Raw genomic sequence first — 21,544 nt, 5'->3', positions numbered from 1 at the left:
GGTACAGGTATGCTTGCTGGGCCGTAATGATGTATTTCTAGCGGATGGAATGGCGACAATGGTGTCACGCGTTTGACCGGTTGGTGGCAGCTCGGTCTGCACTTCGACAGTTGAGGCAGGCGTCTACTCAGTGATCAAAGCCCAGACTGCTCTCCTTTTAGCCATTTCCTGTTTTTCGGTGAGAGGAATTAGGTTGATCTGGGGGAGATTTGGGTCTGGTTCAGGTGATGATTCAAGAAGAAAATGTGTAACCTTGGTTTTCCTCTTACCGCTATACCAATAGGTTGGCTCAAAATTTAGGAGCTCGATCCAATCTCCGTGGCGGTAGCGGAGCGCGGCTTGTAGTGCGGCCTGGTTGGCGTAGGCGTAGTTGGATTGAAGCTGGTTCAAATCTACACAAGGGACAATCACAAGGGTTAGCACGGTGGTTGTTGAAATAACAGAGAAAATTAAACCGGAATGCTCTTACCAGCTATTCCTTTATTTCAGTTTATATTATAGCCCGATATTTTGGCTTCTTGGTCTTCAAAATTGCCTGACACCTAGAGAAAGTCATCATCATTTAAGTCTTTGTCCGGTGCTTTCTTGACAATTTTCTCTCGACCTCTCCTGACTCTAAGGTAATAAACCCAGCCGTCGTCATTCTAGCCGAGCGAATATTGATGGAACAGCTCGGCCAAACCGAGGTTGAGACCAAGGCGATGATTTAGCTCGGCAATCCTGTTAATGATCCTATAGGTGTTGGTTGATAACTAAGTGGGGCATAGACTGGTTTGTTTAAGGAATTAATAGATTAAGGGTTGGACTGGGAACCGAAGTCCCCCCTCTACAATGGACTCCACGGTGAAGGGAACAAAGCCTGACTTGCACCATGGTGTGGTGTCTAGCTCGGCTAAGGAAATGTGAACGTCGCCTAGAATGTGGTAATCTCTTCTACATTTGGCCATGGCTCCAAGGGAGTCCACCAGAAATTGGTATTTGCCCATTAAACTTAAAAAATTGCTATGTTAAAATTGTACACAGCGGCCTAGCTCGGCACTGATGTGACTTTGGTTTGCTTGGTTGAGCAAAAACCGCCCAGAGACAAAGTGCAAGGGTGTGCTTGGCCAACCTAGTCAAGTCTGCAAAGTGGAAATAAAAAGTGTTATGCCCAGCTAATGGACCACGCTAAGTAAATAGTCAATGCAAAATAAGTTTCTAAGTTATTACTTGGTTACACAAATTAAGTCTCACTCATTACATCTTAAGCCCTTGGCTTTGCAAATAACAAGCATACACACATAAGACATAATTAAGAAGCTCTTGCTTTCCAAAACTCCATCCACGCTATTGCCTTAGAGGAAGCATCTCACCTGTACCTGAAAATGGTATTCCCATATAGGGTGAGCCAACAGCCTAGCAGAAATAATCTAACACAATTTATAAGGTTTAGCAAAGGTATAAATACCACGTACATAAACAATACCGATATGGAAGCATCCGCAGGGCCTGCATATCCATATACCACCAAAACCATTCTTATTCCATTTTCCCTCAATTCACTACCAGTCCATATATACTACTCAATTCATGAGTTAAATTCACTATCTTTCAACACCCAAAATGAGACTACAACTCAACGGTTTTCCAATTAGGCAAAACACACATAAACACTTCAATCTTGCCATTTTACGGATATTTCGTCCGAAGGAATTGGCACCCATTTATATATAAAATTTCGGGTCTTTCACCCAAGACACTCCGGCCAACTTGCTTCAAATGGAGTCCATCCCCTTTCTCCTCCCAAACAAATAAACATATGCAATGTATTTATAAACATAATCACATATAGAGTACATCCCCTATCTCCTCCCAATAAACATACATATACAATGTATTTGTAAACATAATCATATATGGAGGACATCCCATATCTTCTCCCAACAAACATACATATACAATGTATTTATAGCACGGTCATATTCAATGACAACCAACAATAGATTAGCATTAACTCGCCTAATCCTCATGCAATTTCTACAACAATCATAGCTATCCTCCACCGATAGCCCAATACATTTATCTCTAAATAGATATTCAATATCAAAATAAACAGTTTATTCAAAACTTCCATAGGTGAGATAATACATATCCAATATCACCATTTATAATCACAACCTTTCAATTTCACATTTTCAATGTTGATCCCAATTATTTATGCAAAATAATAATTTAATCAAAATTACGGTAGAATCCCCCTTTCACCAAATATCAACCCAAACACCAAAATCAACTATTTTGGCACAACATGATCTTATATTCAAGCCTCATACTCATTTACCTCATATTCATCAAATACCCCTATTTTCATTTCATACCCAAATCCCAGATTTGTCCAAACCACAACCAAATCTCATCATCTATACACAATAGCAAATAACTAAGCTAAACACCATATTAAAGTGTAGAAAATCCCTACCTCAAGTTTGAAGAAGAAACGAGTTGAAACCCCAAAATCAACAATGCCTAAACTCGATCTCCACCGCACATAACGTAGCCCTCGTCTAGATAACCAACTTTGATGAAGGACTTGGATCTAAATCCCAATGGATTTGGAGAAATCAAAGATCTTGTGAGGTTTTTGGTAGGAAATATAGAGAGAAGGGAGAGGAAATGTCATTAGAGAGAGAGAGATATACAAAAAGTGATATTCAATCAGTCCAAAGAGAGAAGAAAAGGAAAAATTCCGAATCTACCTAACTTCCCACACCTCCAGCCGCACCTACCTTTTTAGCAGTGTGCTTTAGCCCCCTGCCCTGTTATCCGCACGTGCGGCCTCATTCCCCTCACGTGTGGCCCTCTCTCGCACTCCAGAACGACCTAGCGGACAAGTAACTTCAAATGCGTTTTGCATTTTTGTTTTGAGGGGCGCTGCCCCTTGGACCCTCGTGAGCTGACCGGGCAGCTCGACCCTCGACCGGCCCAGTCGAAGTGGCAAACACATGAAAGAAGGATCGAAACTGGGATCGCTACAAGTGGGTCACCAACTATGCCTAGTTCGGCTAGAGAATAGGACTGGCTCAAGGATTATAGCTCGGTTGTTGATCAAAGCATTTTTAGTTCGGTCAGGTGCAAGCCTAAAGGTCGTGAACAGGTTTCTATTTCGGTCACTGCACGGTTTTGGATCTAAAATCGTGTTCTAGACTGGTTCAAAATCCAGCCAATATGTTTTTAGGCTTTAGCATGTGGTTGTGGGTTTATGATATTTGTTCAAACTCTGGTAGATCTAACAAGCATATATGGTGTTCAAGTGCTGGTCTTTAGAAATTAAAAAAAAAAAAAATCAGCAAAAAGGAGAAAAAGGCACGAGGGACTTACGGATTTAGAGTGTCAAGAAGAAATCCAATCAACAAGAGAACCAGCAAAAAGACAAGCGGAGCAAGTGATGTAGTCACTCGGGTTGGGACTGAAGCATAGGAGATACTGGTGTGGAACTCATAAATGCAAGGGAGAGAAGATGAACAGTAGTGGCATTTCGAAAAAGTGAGGCTTTATAGTCTAAGAAAAATGGGTGGGACTATTCAAATTTCAGACAGTACGAGACGGCTATAACAGGGGTACTTGACCAATGGGGGCATGCCACGTGTCCAAAAGAATAAATGATGTTTCAGACGTGCTAGAGTAGTGGAACGACGTGTAGAGCAATTGACAAGACGTTTCCGCACCGAACAAATCGTGAAACCGGGCAATGTTGAGCTCGGTTGAATTTTGTACATTTAGCTCGGCTTTGAAACAGCAATCCTAATCATGCTACGCAGATGGAATTAAGGGGCAATTGAGATAGTAATTTATGTGGATAAATTGGGCCGAGCTAGGTCCATCTGTTTTGGGCATTGGGTCGAGCTAGGTAGTCTCCTCCATTGGGGCACGCTTTCGGCCAAGCTAAGAGCTTCAGTAGCTCGGTCTTAAGACGTACAGGTATTAGGCCAGGGTTTGGAACAGGTGGACTAGGTGTAATCAACAGCTCGGACCGGGGTATAATTTGTGTAGTGTACCGAACTGTGGTTTATCTCGGTCGAATAAAATCTTGGTTCTGTCCAGCCTAGGGTAGGGCCATGCTAGCTCGGTTGAGTGTACAACCAAGCTGAGGTAGGAAGTTTGAGCCATCTCACTTGGTTGGTAGTGAGTAGGGTGTTGCCAGGATAGATATTATCCTTAGAAGTGTGTTTCCTAGGAGGACTCTGCTGAGGAGAGTTGGGGTCCTACTAAGATTGTGCCAGGTGGAATCTACAAAAGCTCATGACAGACCTATGTACAGGAATCACAATTCTGACTCTCAAATACACAGAGCTTTTGTGTTTATTGTCTATTTTGCTGACTTAGGCATCGGAGAGGTTTCCGGCACACCCCTACCGGCTAGCTCATGTTTGTGTTTTCAGGGAGTAAAACGACTACATTTGGAGGAGTGCAAACTTGATCAACAGGATTATACGAGAAGATTATTTCCTGCCCGTACAAGTTACATAACAAAGAGTCATATCCCTTATTTTTAAAATAAAACAATTCTTTGTTGGCCACATTTTGGCTAATTAAATTCACTACATATAGCATTTTTCAACCCTTGTTTTTCAAACCATGCCATGAAAATTAATTTTTGGTGTGATCCACAAATCCAAGTGGATGTTGGATCCCAAAACTCACATAATTGAATTTTATGAAAAATTCAAAAATTTTGACACTTTGAATAATGCTAAAAAGTTCACATTCAATAAACGTGGGTTCATAATTTTCATCCATCTTTGGCTTAAAATTATGGCCCCTAAGTGAATTTTTACCATTATTTTGTGATGATTTTTTAACATTTTTTGAGAGAATGGTTGTTCTTCTTTTTTAGCCATTAATGGTTGTCACTTTTTGCCATGTTTGGAAAAACACCCCAGGTGAACCTTTATCATCAGAATTCTCAATATTTTTCTAGAGAAGGGCTTGTTTTTTAATTTTAGCCATTAGTGGCCTATGAAAATTCTCCAAAGTCATATTATTTTCATGACTTGGTGTGCTAGCCCTTTGAGCCACATACCTTGGCTCTTCATGAATGATTGACTTTTCAAAAATGTGTATTAACTGTATAAGCCACATTATTTTCATATCTTAATTTTTAATTGGCCATTATGCCTTCTAATTTTTGCTTGTAATATAGAATTTATCCATCAGTTAGAAAAATTTGGCCTTTAAATTGATGAATCTTTCCATTACAGTAATTTAAATCTCTTTGCGTCAAATGATACGAAAATGATAAAATTATTTGAAATCTTTGCCTATAAAAGAATTAATTTCTTCTTTTAGGGCTAAAATTTCACTCCCACACCAATAAATTTCATCCTTAGAATGCCAAATTATTCTTTTCACATCATTTGTCATGCCATTGTGTTGATAATAAGTGGTAGAACCACCACTATAACACTTACAATTTTCAGAATATGAGGCATTTCACTGATAATTTGTATACATGGGAACACTGCCACTCCATTAGCGGTTTGTATCCATCGGTGCACATGATGTAAGCATACCTATTAAAGGCATGATTCCATAAGGATAAATCTGTTTCTTCATCATCATTGCTCCAAGTTAGAATGGTCTTACTGAACGTGCCAATTTATGTAAGCAAAAATTCTATTTAGGCCGAATTGACAGTGATTGATCAATGACTTAAACAGATTTTAAATAAACATAAAAGATTCGACTTTGTGGTTGAGTTCTATACCTTAAATAGATTAAGGACTTCCCTAGAGGTAATTAAGTAAAGAAGGAATGAAACAGAATAGAATATGTATTTATTCGATTAAGTTGTCACTTGTTACTAGTTACAAGACCTTAAACAAGAATAAAGAAATGACAAATACAGCAATCGACAGAAGAAAAGAAATGGGGTTTGGAAAATTACTTAATCTACTCCTAAAATGGCTAACTTAAGTTACTCCTAAATAATTCTTCATGATTTGTGAGTGGTGGTTGATTGATCGATCTCTCTTTGTATCTCTCTTGGCCTATTTATAGGTTCAGCCACATGAGAGAAAGAGATAGCCTAAGCCCATAATTTCCTCAACAAGCCCATGATTTCCTCAACATTATCCATATTTCATGTTTGATAGGAACCATTTTATAGATTTGGTGCTTCATTTGATCTTTGCTCCTTGATCTCAACAACTAACTTTCAAATGGCTGCAACTACTAATTTTCTGGCCCTCCATTTAACATGGCATCATGCCACGTCCTTAACACATTTGTCATGCTACGTTAACATGTCTGTCACAAAAAATAATAACAATAAAAACAAGGGCAAATTACCTACACCTCCCTTGAGGTTTAACGAAATTACAGATTGCCCGATCAGGTTTCAAAAATTACATCCCGCCCCATCGCAATTAACGTTGTTAACGGATATCATAAATTGACTAAAATGCCCTTTTGACAAATAAGGGCAAATTACCTACACCCCCTTGAGGTTTAGCTAAATTACAGATTGCCCCTTGAGGTTTAGCTAAATTGTCATTTTTAAATAAGTTATGAAATGCAAAATTAAAATGAAAAAACACTTATCACACTACAAAAAAATTAAGGTTTTAGAGACCAACATTTAGAAACAAAATTATTTTTAGGGGACCAAATATTTTTGTTGTGAAAAGTGTCGTTATTATATTTTTAGCAACGAAAATTGAACTTTAGTGATTAATTATTATCTTTTTGGTATCAAATTGTTTGTCTCAAAAAATAAACCATTTTGAGACCAAATTATTTTGTCCCTAAAAGTTTATTTGTTATTGACATTTTTGAAATTTTATCGCTAAAAGCCATATTTTTTACTTTTCAGGGCGACCTTTTAGCGACTATCCTCACGACGATAGAAATTAGTTCCTAAATGTATTTTACAACAAAATTTTCACTTTTAGAGATCAAAAAAATTAGTCTCTGAAACTCTTATATATTGTAGTATTAGATGGTGAAAATATCATAAAATTAACAAATAATTAAATAAGTTAAAAACACAGGAAATGACTTGTTAAAAAATTTTTAGAATATGTTTGGTTTGATTTTTAGAAATTTATTTTTATTTTTTTAAATTAAAAATTAATTTCGTTAAGAAATAAAAAATAAAAAATAATTATTATTTTTATATAATTTTATCTTTTGAGTGGTTAGAAATAATTTTTACAAATTAAATATATTTTTTCATATTTATTTTTATTAAATTATTTTATTTTTTTAAAAAAATTGATTTTTTTTTTCTAAACAGCAAATCAAACATGGTTCCAAAAACTTAATTTTTTTTCCATCTAACGTAATTTTTTTGTAAAATTTGTTGATTTATCAAAGGATTTTCAACGAGGGCAATATCGTCCATTAATTTATATTTTGGCGATGTTAGCTAACCATTCTTAACGTTTAGTTAACGGTAGGGGTTAAATTGTTATGCTAATATTAATCTCAAGGGGCGGGACGTAATTTCTGAAATCTCAAAGGGGAATTTGTAATTTAGCTAAACCTTAAGGGAGGTGTAGGTAATTTTTCCTAAAAACAAATGCAGTCACACTACAAGAAAAGTGGGCTTAAAAGACGGAACTTTTGCAACGGCACATTTGCCGTCGCAAAAAATGACTTTTTGCGACGACACAGCTTGCCGTCGCAAAAAATGTGACTTTTTGAGATGGCACAGCTTGCCGTCACAAAAAAGGTGACCTTTTGAGACGGCACAACTTGCCGTTGCAAAAAATGTGAGTTTTTGAGACAGCACAACTTGTCGTCACCAAAAAATGTGACTTTTGACCTTTTGAGACAGCACAACTTGCCGTCACAAAAAAAAATGTTACTTTTTGAGATGGCACAACTTGCAAATAGAGTATTTGCGATGGCATAAAATGCTGTCGTGAAAAAATAGAGCATTTGCAACGGCAGAAATTGCTGTCGCAAAAAAATATAGTTTTTGCGACGGTACCAGCTGCAGTCGCAAAAAAAAAAAAGAAGAAGAGTTTTTTGCGACCGTAATAGGTACCGTTGCACACAAAAAAAAAAAGGAAAAAAAAATATACATACATACATATTGTGGCTTTGAGACGGCTTCATATATAAGTCACAAAATGGTTTAAATAAATGCAACGGTATTTTTCTGTCACAAAAAATAAAAAAAAAAAAAACGACATCGTCTTACTCTTTTGAACATTTCTCTTTTCACCAATTTTTTCATCTTCCTATCTCTCTGTCCCTGTCTCTCTTCTCTCTCTCTCTCTCTCACTCATCACTCTTCTCTGTCTGTCTGTCTCTCTCTTTCTCTCTGTGTCTCTGTCTCTCTTATTTTTCTCTCTCACTCATCACTCTTCTCTATCTGTTTGTCTGTCTCTCTTTCTCTCTATGTCTCTCGTCCATATCTCTTCTGTCTATCTCTCTCATCTCTCTTCTCTCTCTGTCTCTCTTCTCTTTATCTCTCTCGCTCATCTCTCTCTATCTCTCTCTCGTTTATCTCTTTTCGCTCTTTTTTTCTTTTTGGATTTTCCTTCTTGAATGATTGAATTTTGTTCATGAGACTCAAAAGATAGTAGGAGACAAAAGGTAATAGTTAGAAAGTCCATACCAGCTTTGAATTTTTGTTTATGGAAATCCCATATTAGATCTCTCTCTCTCTCTCTCTCTCTCTCTCTCTCTCTCACTTCTCTTCTGGTTCTGAATGGCGCACATGGAAATGTTGTGGACCATTGGAATCTGAACAACACATGCCCCAAACAGAAGATCTATATACAAAATGATCAATTAGTGCCCATATAATCTTATTTGAATTCTTTATTAATTTACATCGAATATTATAATTCATTGCAGCCTTGCAGGTTGAATAACATGGTTAGGTTCAATGGAGTCATAAGGGTAGTGAACATACCATGTGTAGCACATAGCAACAACAACACAGTAATTACAATATTAATCTTTCAGCTAATCATACTTTGATTGTCAATAATGATCTTCTCTTTCTAATCTAGGCCCATGTGTTTACAAAAATAATTGGATAATCATATTAATAATAGGATTAACATTCTCCTATTTCATGGAGTCTAGGACTGTATAAAAACAGCAAAACTGACCTGACCTGGGTATGAAGCTTGAAATCAACATTATGTTTTCAATTCTCTCCACAACTTCAATTTATCTAATTGGTATGACCTATAGAGCTGTGGTATGTTATTCTAATAAGGGAACAATAGATGATCACTTTTTTTAATTATTTTATTTTATTTAGTTATTGAGCTGTGGTATGTTATTCACTTTTTTTAGTTATTCTATTTAGTTATTTTATTTAATTATTTTATTTTATTTAGTTATTGAGCTGTGGTATGTTATTCACTTTTTTTAGTTATTCAAGGAAAAATAGATGATCGCTTTTTTTCAATTTATCTAATAGGTTGTATATTAACCTCTATTTGATGAATAAAGGGTTGTAGTTACAACATTAGAAAGAACTATGTTTTTAAGAAGTCTGTTTTGAGTAGTGTATAAAAATTTAATTCTTCCAAAAGAGCATTTGGAGCTTGCGTAACCACAAATTAACAAAGTTATGGAACTCCACAAATAAAATACCTATTGTATATAGGTCTAGAGGTTTACATTTTGTTGTGTAGCATATAGCTCAGTCTAGGATATATCTACACCTTTATGTGTACAAACATAATATATGTGTATATGCCAATTAATTGAAGGATGATGAACTTTTGTATAGATACTAGAAGGCTGGCATTTCTTTGAAGGTGTCATAACTTATTTCCATTGCTTAATTTTCTCAGAAATGCATCTGTTCTCATTGTTGATTGAGATGTTTAATTATCCATGTGGGATTTGATGACTAACAAAAAAAATGTTCTATTTGATGTTGTTGGGAGTTAGAGCCAGATTTCAAATATAATTTTTATGTTTTTTTTGTATTTGATGCTGTAGTAGTTAAATTTTTATTTTTGTATTTGATTGAGATGTTTAATTATCCATGTGGGATTTGATGACTAACAAAAAAAATGTTGCATTTGATGCTATAGTAGTTAAATTTTTATGTTTTTTTGTAATTAACATTAACACATAATTATATTGTCATTAATTATTTTTATTTTTATTTTTCAGATATTTCCCATATAGGAGCGTGCTTCTTGTGGAATGCATACCTATGGAGAATGTGGCTAACTTTTGTTTTTGTTATCTACGAAAAATGATGAGAAAAACATTTAATTTTGGTTTATGTTATTTTGAATTATGAACAAAATCATGTATTTAAACATTATATATGTATTATGGAACATTATGTAGTGGGATAATTTTGTTGATGTGTAATTATGAATGGAAGAATATTTTATTGTGGAGAAATTGTTATTTTTATACAGGAATTTTTATATTATTATGCAATTATTATGGAGAAATTTTAATATTTTTAATAATTTTATCGCAGGATGTTTTTTTCTTTTTTGTGACAGCACTACACCGTCGCGAAATACAGATTGTTATCTACTATTATTGACAATACAGTGTAAAGCGAAGCTTAAATGAACTGCAAGTAAAACATACCTCTGCGGGAGTGATGGTGTCAAAATAGCGGCGGAAGAAGCTAAACGTCTCCCCGAGGCCTCCGCACGCACCTCCCGTCGAAACGGCGCGAAAATGGAACGACGAGAGGGGTCTTCGCATCTGGCACGGGGGCGAGTCTCGGAAAGTAGGCGTAGACCCACAACTGCAGAATAAATACCAGTATGCTTATCAGATAAAGCAGAATACGGAATAAAACAGAGATAGCAGAGCCGTGTGCAGTGTATTGAGCAGAGTGTACAGTGTGAGCAGTGTACAATCAGTGTAAAGCAGAGTATGTGTGTGCCGTGTGTACAGTATACAGTCAGTGTAAAGCAGACCACAGTGTGTGTAGTGTACAAAGTACAGTACAGAGTACAGATAATAGAAAGCAGAAACGAAATGTTAAGAAGAAAAAGAAAATGTACCTCCCAAGCGTGCCAATAACCCCCGAGCAACTGTCCGCTACCACGGGAAGCTGAGCTCATGTAGCCGTAAAGTGTAGCTAGAGCGGTGCCACCCCAATCATAGCGCAGGATCTGTGTGACATCCACTAAAGCGCTGAGCAAGCAGAGGGGCACGGTATTCGCCCGGTCGGCGAAAATAGTCGTCCCCAACAAAAACATCAGAAAGCCGCGGGCATACTGCTACACCGCCTCCTGGTCATCCGAGCCTCCTCGGTCAAAGCTGACTGGACCCTGAACTGGACCTCGAACAAGGAATATCGGACAAAGCCAGGACGCGCGAGAGGCAGCACCTCGCCAAGCAAGTAGATCTGAGCGGCCTCCCACTCGTCCATGTCTGTGTCGAAAGGGATCGGATCACCCCCTACCCCGATGTCGGTGAGCATCGAGAAATCATAGGGAGTCATCGTCATGTCTCCCGCGACAGAAAAGTGGAAAGAGTCGGTGGTGTCCCACCACCTCTCCACTAGAGCGGCAAGGAGGGGCCTGCTCATAGTAAGCTGGTAGAGTCCCCTACAGAATGCGCCGAAGCCGGCCTGATCTACGATGTGGCGAACCGCATCGGGTAGCTCAGCGTACCAGTCTCAGGCGGCAATGTTCCCATACCCCGGACGGTATGGGAATCTCCCTGTTTTCAAACAAACAATTGCGAGGCGATGCTAAATATACCAGTTTTGAAAGGCATTCAGAATTCGGGCAAATATAGCATGTGTGCCTATTTTCAGATTCAAACAACTATCGGTTGTCGGTGTGCTTACAGTGAACTATAACGTGTGATGTGTCAGCATGTTTGAGTAGTTCAGTACAGATATAGCATGTGTGCATGTGTTCAGATTCAAATAGGTACCGAATGCCGGTGTGCTCGCAGTGAACTACAACATGTGATATGCCAGCGTGTTTGAGTGGTTTAGGGCAAATGCAGTGTGTGTGCACGTGTCAGTTTCAAACAGATATTAGTTGCAAGTGTGTTCACAGTTAACTACAGTATACAGTGCATCAGTGTATCTGAGCTAAGCAGTTAAAGAATATAATCAGCTATGGCAGTTGGCGGTTAAGTGTTCTACGTCGCGGAAAGTAAAACAGAGGAAGGAATGTTACCTCGGAAGCGCCGAAGGACAGATGAGATGTAGGCTCACGCAAGAGAAGCTCTGGAGGCATCGCCCTATCAAAGCTCCGAAACTGGCGAAGTCCGTCGGGAGGCAAGACGTGGATCGCCGGCCGGTAGGTCGCCGGGTCAAACGGGTGGACGCTCAAGGGGAGGAGCTCAATCTCTGGGTCCGTCTCGTGATCCGAGGGAGTCCCGCCCCATGGAATATCATCCGCCATGTCAAAGGTGGTGTGAAAATGACTGGGAAAGTGGAAACCGGATGAGAATGCGAAAGGTCAACAAAAAGTCAACCCCGGGAGGGTGGAAAATGGTCAGAAAAGCCGAAATGTGGAAAATGTGATGAGATCAAGGAAAGCTTGGGGCAAACAAACCCCAAGAGGCGGAAATCGAAAAAAACTACACCGAAACAAAGTTTCGATCGGATGAAAGTGTCCGAAGCGTGATGAACTTCGCGAATCAAACAACTAAATAGGCCCTAAAATCGAGGAAAGCGGCGAATAGAAGAGAGGAAAATACTCTAGAGAGAGGGGGGAAGGAATTTCGGCCAAGAGAAAGTGAAAAGAATAGGGCTAGAGGCCCTATTTTATAAGACCTAAGGTGAAATGACAAAACTGCCCCGATTCAGCAACATTTGTCCGGTCGGCTACATTTTTTGCCAGTCGGCCAAATATTTGGCCGGTGAGATGTTTTGATGGCCGGTGGATGGCTGGTGACCTCCCCTGATGGCCGGTGAGCCTCCTATAACCTTGTTTAGGTCAAATGTATAGTTTGGGGCATTTATTTCTCAAGATAGTGCAAGACAGTGCCTTTCCGAAGCTCAACCGGCCTCCGTTTTGACCTCAGACCGTGTCTTCTGTGCATGGCACTCAAATATGTGCAACGTGTGTCCTTTGTGTATCCTTTTGTCTCTTTTAAGATTCGAAAGTTGCCCCACATACGTTGTTTGCAAACACGTGTTGAGTTATACGCGATTATGCTTGCATTGTTATGTATTCGCCTTGGTCTGGCGAGACCTTAAATACGCTCGGTCTAGGAGACCTTAAATCCTCTGAAGGTGCAAGTCCTTCGGTGTTTGTCGTACCCAAACGACTTTTGGTAAGTTGCATTGTACATGTATTTCAAGCGACTCGCGTCGTCACATATTCAAGTTCACATGCATTATCATGCATTTCAAGCGATGCGCGTCGTCGAGCATTCGAGTTCACAAGCATTTCGAGCGATACGCGCGGTCGCACATTCAAGATCATTTGCATTGCCATGCATATCATAAGACGTGCGTTGTCACACGTTTACATCAGCATGCATCAACATGCATCATTTGCATTTCAAGCAAAAAAAAAAAAAAAACAACAACATGCATATGTCATGCATTTCATTGTAATATATTGCATATGTCATGCATTCCACTATATCCATTCCATTGCATATCGTAGATATTGCATTATAGCTTGCATACATCCACTGCATCACCTCCATCTAGGGTTTGCGCCTTTCCTTGTTAAGCTTGGTCTGGTATGTGCCCATACTTTTCACGTCTATACACTCATAGTTCTGTATGACCGTTCTATGTTAGACGTGGTTTGTTTGTGTACATACCTTTCCTAGGCAAGATTTGGTTTGGCCCGCGTGCCTTATCCATTGAATATATTCCATTCCAGTGCATGTTGCATTATAGCTTGCATGCATCCACTACATCACCTCCATCTAGGGTTTGCGCCTTTCCTTGTTGAGCTTGGACTGGTATGTGCCCATACTTTTAACGTCTATACACTCATAGTTCTGTATGACCGTTCTATGTTAGACGTGGTTTGTTTGTGTCCATGCCTTTCCTAGGCAAGATTTGGTTTGGCCCGCACACCATATCCCTCATACATATTACATTGTAGTGTAATTTTTGCATCCTGTATTAGGATCATGTTCTTTCGTTAGCGGGTCATTCCCCACTTATGTCATTCCACCCAATTACTTGTTCTTGTGTCCATCTACATCACTCATAGTTTTGTGTGACCTTTTCTATGGTAGACGGACTTATTACCTCCATCAATCTATTTGACATTTGTGTGGTTTTGAACCGCTCAGGATTTGATCATGATTCAATTGCATTGCATATCATTTGCATTGTTTCAATTGCGTTGCATTTTTTTTTTTGCATTGTTTATACATAGTTTTGTATATATTGCATATCATTTTGCATTGTTATGCATGTTGCTAACGATATCGTACCTATTAAGTTACTTTCTTTGCAGGCACGATATTGTATGTACGGTTCATTTGAGGCTGGTGCAACCAGACGAACTAGACAAGTATTGTATCCTTCGAGTGAGACGTATCGAGAATTGAATAATTCTCTTACATCCTTTTTGCATTATAGTGTAGTTTGGTGTATGCTAGCTTAAAACCGTCGCATGTTATGCTTCGTTACAGCTTTCTTCGCATGATCATAAGTTATGTTCGGCCTTGTGCATTGTCTTGCATTTTGCCCTTGCCTTCGGGCGCATATCTTTATTGTCATGCATGTTTGTCTAAGTATTCGGCCTTGTCAAAAATGGGTCGTCTCTGGGTTTTGACATTCACTCTTGTCATTGTTATGATTTTCGAGTTCTGTCAAAGAGGGGCAACTGTAGACACCCCATTTTTGACCGTCCTCAAGACTTGGACGTCACCGCTTGAACACTCGGTGATCATTCATGTTTGTGTTCGTCTTGAGTTCCCGGAGGTCTCGGCTACGCGCCTTTCCTCAGGATCTCTCGACTCGACTGTTTTGTGTCTGGTTTTGCACCAAACACTTGTGCTTTGCCTTGGAGGGGCAGGGAATGGCTTGTGGGCCATCCCCACACTCCACCGGCCATGGCTTGAGGCCACCGGCTGTGTTTTGTTGCCACCGACCAAATTCTTGGCCAGCCGGCACTATAGATGGCCGGCCGGCTATCGTTTTTTGGTCAATTGCATTTTTGGCTGGCCGACTACTGTGCATCTACTTTTGCAGATATTTTTGTGCAGCTGGCATACACTGTCACCCCCTCCATACACGTGTATGGAGCGATTGCCCTCTTGTTAGCTTCCTTTGGAAGCTTTACAAGACTAATTGTCTATAAAAGAGAACCTCTTCTCTCTTGTTCAAGGGTGAGACAACTTAGACAACATTTTCAGAGCTTGAAATTTAGGGTTAGGGTTTACATATATCCTCTATCTCTATATCTCTCTCTCTCTCTTGTGTTTAGTGTGTGTGTTTAGTCTCATTTTTTTGCACAAACACCCACCATCACACCTTTTCTTAGTTGCTGAGGTACCAGAGGTCTTTTCGTGAAGCTTTTGGACTGGTTTGGAATCAAAAGAGCTGCTGGAACATTGTTTGTGACGAGGGTCTACAAGGGTAAGACTTTTGTCCCTTTTTATCCCATTTTTGCAAAGCTTTTTAGCCTATCTTGCATCTGTTTTTGAGCTTAGCATATAACATATAAAAGTCTTGTTTTTGTCTGCTCTAAATAGTTTGTTAAGGGTGTTTTAAGCTTTGGGGTTGTTTGACCCCTCTTAAGGCTTGTTTGGCCTTTGTTTTGTGCCATTTTGGTTAAGCTCCGGGACCATTGTGTTTGGGCCTCCTCACCACTGAAATCTTGAGGGATTTCAGAGGTGAGGATGGTGCCTTGAGGTCCTAGGAAGGAGAGGGCCACCCCCTCTCCTTGTTGTCCTTGAAAAGGGCTATTTTTGCCTCTTGAGGGAGCATCTAGTTTAAGTGTGTGTTAACCATGCCTTGGCTAATATTTATGCTTATTTTTCCATGAAATAGCATTGTGTTGAGTTGGTTTGGACACACCTTGCATGCTTTGCATACATGTCTTGTAATGCCATCATTTAGCCTTAACATGCATCTAGGCTTTGACCCTTGTTCAAGCATGTTTTAGGCCGTGCTTTGTGAAGCTTTTGTACTTGTTTTTCCATGCATAAGGTCTGCCTTTAGTTTTTTTGGTCGACCATGGCATGCATTGTGTAGCCCCTTTACATTGTTTAGCTTGTAGGCTTTAAATGTGTGAAGTGTTGAGCATGCATTGTTTGATTTATTTCAGTGGTTTGACACCACTTATAGCATTATTTCAACCCTCATGACATGCTTGCATGCTTGCCTTTGATGCCTCTTTGATGCCTTATGAGGTTGTGCCTTATGCTCCATGTTTGGTCATTGTGCATGCCCTTGAATTTAAGTCATGTAGATGCCATCTAAGTGGTCTTTAGGCTTTGTTTTAATATGCTAAAACTCTGTTTTTGGTCATTTAATTCATGCCATGTTTGGTTTTGCTAAGGGTAGTTCGATACCCCCTTAGCTTGCCTTGCGTTTTGGACCTCTAATTGCATGCTTATGCTTGTCTTGTTGGCTTGGTTTGGCACCATTTTAACATGATTCTCAGAGCTTATGTTGCATGTCATTAGTCCATGTTTTTGTGCTTACAAGTTGTCTTCATATGCTTAAGTGTTGAACGATATTTGCATGCATGCGTGTGTGTGTGTTGGACCTCACTTCCATAGTATTGGCCACTGATTTTGGCAAGCTTGCAAGCTACCCATGTTAGTTTAAGCCCACCCCTTTGCATGTTGTTGTATGCCCACCTTGTATGTTGTTGCATATTTGTGTGTTGTCGCATGATTGGAGTTACATGATTGAATGAAGTCACATGCTTGCTTGCATGCTAGAACACCCACATTGTGCCTTGCATACTTGTTAGTTGCATTGTCTCATGCCCTATGTCTTGCATGGCCATTGTATGCCTTGTATGCTTCTTAGCATTGTCCATGTTGCATACTAGTCGACATGCTTAGGATTGCATTGCATTGGCATGCATGCTTCGCCTCTTGAATTGCTTGTGATAGAGGTTGAGTTCAATTTGCTTGATTATGTGCATTGCATTCCATATCAACATGCACACTTGATTCTTTGGGCCATCATGCATGGAAATGCGTGATTGGTGGCCCGAGAATCGAGGCCCATCCTCCTTTGAGTCATAAATATGATAAGCAATGCGGTTGGTGCATACATTGCTTGAAATGCATTGCCATGCCAAGTTCTGTCCTCTGCTGCTGTCAAAACAGATTCTGCAGGAAGATTTGGCCGGCCGGCCATATGTAGTGCCGACCGGCCATCCATAAGCAGCCGATGGATTAATTTGTGGCCGGTGACCATTCTCCATGGTCGGTGACCAATCCCTTCAGCCGGTGGTGTTCTACAGCACTTAGAGAAGCAACCTTGGGACTTGTGTAGTCTTCAGAGGAGGATAACAGCCAAAGCATAGGCAACTTGTGCATGGCAGTGACTTTCCGAGCGGAGCCGAGCGCACATTGCATTGGGCCCTCTTCCCGAGGCCGTTTACTGCTTTCATTAGATTAGTTAATTTGTTAATTAATTAGGTGGTCTGTAATATTTAATTAGCTTGTTAGTTAGTTAAATTGTATTATTCTTTTGGTCCCTCCGAGTGAGGGCTAACTTGTAATAAGTGTGGGTGCGTGTGTGCATGTCTTCCAACCCCCACTTCTTTCTCCCTTTTACTTACCTGCTTTGGTGATTAGCATTAGGGCATGTTTACTTTAGCATACCTTATGCTATGCATGCGTGCATCATTCATCAGTATTGCATGCACCAGGCTCGGCGCATCATACTAACTGCATAAGTATTTCAAATCTAACTTGAATACATGCTACTTGTGCATTTTCACATGTCATTTATAGACTAGCCGAGCCTACTCTAGTGACATTCCGTATGCGTTGCATTAGGCATTTAAACATGGACTTGGATCAGGCATGATTGCTAACATGTTCTTGTTTTGGCACGGAGTACTAGGTGAGCTCTTTATGCTTTAGCATCTCACATGAGTGTGAACGTTAACATGATAGCATGATTACCATGAGGCTAGATGTTTATTTGATGAACTGCTTGAATGCCTGTGGGTGAAGGTTGGATTGTTTGAGTTGGGATAACTCGTTGAAATCCGTATTTTAGCCTACTTATGAGTAGCAAATTCCAAAGCGTTTTCCAAACAAACGGATATGTAATGTTTTGTTCCAAATTAGGTGATCTAGTCTATACTTGTTTGTTGTGCGCATAACATAGTAATTCTAAGCTAATAATCGGAATAACAACACATAACGCTTTCAAAAACAGATATCACGGTTAGTAGAGGCCGATCTTCGAATCGGGTGAGAGGGGGTGCTCATAGCTGGCCTTCCCCAATCGTACCCAAGCTCCCGAGCCGAGGCAACTTTGGTGATGACAGACACGTGGCCTTTGGCACCGAGTTAGGGTTTCCTAAATTTCCCCATAAAAAATATTTAGGTGGCGACTCTGTATCTGGCAAAGCAGTCCATGTTTGGCACTTCTTTTCTAAAAATCTGTTTTCTCAAAACGATTTGCCGGATTTGGACTCTTTGGTTCAGATTAAGAACCGTGACAATTTGAGAGTCCGAACTGTAGTGAACCCAATATGAACAGAACGGGACTCGTCTTCCCGAGGCATTCGGGGACGTCTACAACTGCTCATCGTTTTGAGGGTGATAGCGGTGCTAAAGGCCAACTTGGTTCCCAACGCCTTTTGAAGGCTTTGCTACAACCGGGCGGTAAAATGAGGATCCCTGTCCGACACGATGGTTACCGGAACCCCATGAAGCCGAACTATCTCTCTAACCTACAACTCTGCCATGTACAAAACTGAGTTACTAGTATGCATAGGAATAAAATGTGTGGACCTAGTCAACCTATCAACAATTACCCAAATGGCATCATTGCCCTGCTGTGCTCTAGGAAGCCCAACTACAAAGTCCATGGTAATGTGCTCCCACTTCCACTCGATTATTGGTAAGGGTTGTAGCAAACCCGTTGGTCTTTGATGCTCGGCCTTCACTTGTTGACAAGTAAGGCACTTCGAGACGAAGGATGCAATATCCCGCTTCATACCTCTCCACCAAAACTAACGACTAAGGTCACGATACATTTTGGTGCCTCCCGGATATACCGCAAGGCGTGAGTGATGGAATTCCTGAAGCACTTCCTCTCTACAAGATTCAAGCACAAACAGACAATCTAGGTAACGTACACTCTAATCCAAGTAAATGTTCAAACCCTTCTCTTCCTTCCCATTGGAGATTCTATTGCGAATTAACTTTGCTTCACGGTCTTCTTATTGTGCCTCTACAACTTTGTTAATCAGGATAGGCTGAGCACTCAAGGCAAACAATGTTGCAGCCTCTTCGGACTCTCCCAATTGCAATTCAAACTTTCCGACTTCTCCCAACATAACCCACTCCCGAATGACCACACTAGCCAAACTACTCATGCATTTTCGACTTCAGGTGTTGGCCACTACATTGGCCTTCCCCAGGTGATAGTGTAACTCGAAATCATAATCTTCTAAAAACTCCATCCACCTTTGTTGACGTAAATTCAAATCTTTTTGGGAAAAAAAATACTTCAAGCTCTTATGATCGGGGAAAACTTCAAACTTTTCACCATACAAGTAATTCCTTCAAATTTTCAAGGCAAACACTACTGCAACTAACTCTAAGTCGTGGATAGGGTAATTCTTCTCATGGATTTTCAATTGCCGTGAACCGTAGGCTACAACCTTTCCCCCTTGGATCAAGACACAACCAAGCCCATCTCAAGACGCATCACAATAAATGGTGTAACCCAAGCCTCTCTCCGGAATGATCAACACCAATGCCATAGTCAATCTAGTTTTAAGCTCTTGCAAAGACTTTTCACAAGCCTCACTCCACACAAACTTAACCCCCTTTCTAGTCAACCTAGTCAAAGGCGCGGCTAGTCTTGAGAAATCCCTCACAAAACGCCGATAGTACCCCGCCAATCCCAAGAAACTCCGGATCTCAAAGACATTCTTAGGTTGCTCCCAATCTTGTACATAATCTATCTTTGAAGAATCTACAGTTACTCCCTCTCTTGACACCACATGACCTAAAAACTTCACCTCGGTGAGCCAAAACTCACACTTCTCAAATTTGGCATGCAACTGATGTTTTCTAAGCAATTTGAGCACTACCCTCAAGTGGGCCTCGTGTTCCTCCTCGGAAGTCGAATAGATTAAAATGTCATCCACAAAGACTACCACAAAATGATCCAAATGCTCCCTAAAAATCCGATTCATCAAATCTATAAAATAAGCTGGTGCATTAGTCTACCCAAATGGCATTACAAGGAACTCATAGTGGCCATAACGCGTACGAAAGGCTGTTTTTTGGATGTCTTCCTCCCAGACTCTCAACAGATGGTACCCCGACCTCAAATCTATCTTGGAGAAGCAACAAGACCCTCTAAATTGAACAAGTCATCTATTCTGGGTAAAGGGTATTTGTTCATAACGGTAACCCGGTTCAACTTGCGGTAATCGATGCACAACCGCAACGAGCCTTACTTCTTCTTTGCAAAGAGAGCCGACGCTCCCTAAGGTGACATACTAGGGCGAATGAAGCCCTTGTCGAAAATCTCTTGGAGTTGAATCTTCATCTCATGCAACTCCGCGGGTGCAAATCTATGCGGCACCATAGAAATTGGTACCATTCCAAGCACTAAGTCAATGGTGAACTCTATCTCCCGGTGGGGTGGCAAACTAGTAAGATCTTTGGGAAACACGTCAGGGTATTCACGAACTACCCTTGGCAACTCAACTCGAGTCCCATCACTCTCACTATCCAAGAGTGTAGCAAGAAGACCACTAAGCTCGTTCCTACTACGAGGATCAAACATTGGTGATAAAACCCGATCAATCCTGTCCCCCAGAAAGTAAAAACAATCACCACTCGAGGTGCACACTGTGACCCTCTGACGAAAACAATCAATCACTGCCCGATACGAGGACAACTAATCCATGCCTAGAATGACGTCAAAACTCGACATGTCTAGTAATACAAAAGCAAACGGGAGTCTGCGCCCTGCAACCTCTATCTCACAACCACGACATCCCCGATCTAAGTCAACTGTACCCCCAACTAGTGACTCTACTCTGAGCAGAGATGCCAACTGTGCCACTTCTAACCCCAATGCAGATGCGAATGCAGCAGATATGAATGAATGAGACGCACCCGTATCTATTAACACACTGGCCAAAGAATTACACATAATAAAAATACCTCTCACAACTGAGGATCCTGGCAACTGCTCTGGCGTGGTGACTGCATACACACGGCCCTATGGCCTCTGATCAACCTAGTCATCTCTCGGAGCATAGGTCTGCTGTACTGACTGAGCCGAAATGGCTCCCTAATGAACTCGAGATGTCTGAGCTGAGTGAGCCTGCTGGTGACTCTGAGTTTGCCTCGACGATGATGCGCCAGATGCGCCTCCTAGCAGGCAAGCTCTCTTCATATGCCCTGACTGACCGCACTGATAGCAGGTAGGCCCCTGCCCTCT

Source organism: Camellia sinensis, chromosome 11, assembly GCF_055761805.1.
Source record: "Camellia sinensis isolate YWXY chromosome 11, ASM5576180v1, whole genome shotgun sequence".
Lineage (NCBI taxonomy): Eukaryota > Viridiplantae > Streptophyta > Magnoliopsida > Ericales > Theaceae > Camellia > Camellia sinensis.
The sequence above is the reverse complement of the archived record's forward strand: the minus strand, read 5'-3'. Positions refer to the sequence as shown.